Raw genomic sequence first — 2,004 nt, 5'->3', positions numbered from 1 at the left:
CATACTGATACCTCTGGAACCTCTGATTCCCAATGTAGTTTAGTTCCTCTTGGGTTAGACCTTCTTCACTGATGTTCTCAAAGATTTGAGATGGTTCCTCATACTCTCCAACAAAATGCATTGGCTTGTGAGTTACCAACTTCAACTTGTCTAATTCACTTCTCAACTCCTTAACTTCCCTAGTGAGCCTCTGTTCTGAGCTTGAACCTTCAGACCTATTTGATCTGTCATAGTCTTCACCATAAGTATCATTGCTCAATGCTAAGTTCTCCACTAGCTCTAAAGCAGCATGTATCTCTTTACCCAGAAAGTTCCCATTGGAAGCAGTATCCAGCTGGTTTCTAATCTTGGGAAGAGCTCCTCTATAAAGTGTGCTGAGAAGAGAAGCCTCACTAAACCCATGGTGTGGGCATTGGTTTGTGTAGCTCATGAATCTCTCATATACTTCACCAAAACTCTCATTGCTGTGCTGAGTGAAGCTAGAGATTTGGTTCCTCAGTTTTTCAGTTCTTGAGGTGGAGAAGAACTTAGATAAGAATGCTTGCTTGCATTGCTCCCAGGTTTGAATGGAGCCTCTTGGAAGATTCTTCTCCCATTGATGAGCTTTGTCACCAAGACTGAATGGGAATAGTCTTAGCTTGAAGCTGTTTTCTGAAACTCCATTAATCTTGGTCAGATCACACACCTTATCAAACTGGTCCAAGTGTTCCAAGGGATCTTCCATTGCTAACCCATGGAACTTTGAGTTCTGGACCATATTCAGCAATGATGCTTTCACTTCAAAGTTGTTGTTTTGCACAGGTGGTGCCTGAATACCAGCTCCATACTGATGAGCATTGGCCCTGTCATTTTCTCCAACATAGACTTGGGGTTGCTCATATCTTCTTTGCTGTGGTTGGAAAGGGTGGGGTTGGTGGTGCACTTGTTGTCTTTGTTGAACATTGGCCTGATGCCTCTGTTGATGAGCTTGAGCTTGTCCTTGGTGGACATAAGCTTGTTGATGGTGCACCTGTTCCTGATGAACATTACCCTGATGAAACCCTTGACCAACTCCATTACCAGCTCCATTTCCTTGAGCCTGTTGCTCATGAACTGGTTGTTCTATATCTACCACGTGATCTCTTTGTTCTTCCATGTCAGCCTGATCAATCTGCCTACCACGTCTGTCCCTTCTCCTCCTTGGTACCAAAAGGTTGATGTTGTCGTTGAGAGGGAAAGGAGGACCACAGCTTCTTGATCTAGACCTGGTGTTCATACACCTGAAATCACAAACAGAACTTGAAAGGAATCAGTAAAAACAAGAAAGTAAGCACTTGATCTCAAGAACAGATCAGAGCTTAATGCTAAACAACCCACAATTTGGCAACGGCGCCAATTGATAGACAAGACTTTTTAGAGTCTCAGGGCTATCAATCCCCTTGTCAATGTAGCACAAAGAGGTTTATCAATCCAGATGTGGTGTTAGACACTAAACTATGTGATCAAGTTCTTAATTCAAGCAAACAAGAGTGATTTTTGTTAACTAATGACAACTAACAAACTTAAACAGGTTTAAAGACAAATGACAATGACAAATGATGTGAATATGATATGATGGAGGCATGAGATTCTAGACATGATAGTTGGTTAGGGTGCTTTGGTGCTAAACTAGAAATGCTAATGACAATGATAAGACATGATTCAAATGATTAAGAACTCTATTCTAGGTTAATCCTCTCATGAAGGTATTAACCCCTATACTAATCCATTTTCAAACCAAATTCCCATTTGTGAAATATGAATCAATATGCATTAATAAACAGTTCTCAATGATCATTCAAGCAAATAACAATACATCATCATGCAGAAAAATGCTTAAACCTCTAATACAACTCTTTCAGGAATTTCATCAAACACTTTTGGTGCATGAAATTCCCAGAATCTAGATCTCAAGTGATTATCAAGGATCTAGCATAGAGAACAGTTGTTTAGAGAAATGAATCAATGAATCTAGCCTTAAGCACT

The 2,004-nt window shown here is 40.3% G+C and overlaps 1 non-coding gene across 1 annotated transcript; it reads left to right on the top strand.

The window, feature by feature from the left end:
- The first annotated feature begins 395 nt into the window (after positions 1 to 395).
- Positions 396 to 502, top strand: LOC112087671. Its single transcript, XR_002900217.1, has one exon. It is a non-coding gene; the product is annotated as a small nucleolar RNA R71 (small nucleolar RNA).
- Positions 503 to 2,004: the final 1,502 nt, after the last annotated feature.

The sequence above is a fragment of the Eutrema salsugineum genome, unplaced genomic scaffold (assembly GCF_000478725.1).
Source record: "Eutrema salsugineum unplaced genomic scaffold, Eutsalg1_0 scaffold_17, whole genome shotgun sequence".
NCBI lineage: Eukaryota > Viridiplantae > Streptophyta > Magnoliopsida > Brassicales > Brassicaceae > Eutrema > Eutrema salsugineum.
The sequence above is the reverse complement of the archived record's forward strand: the minus strand, read 5'-3'. Positions and strand labels throughout refer to the sequence as shown.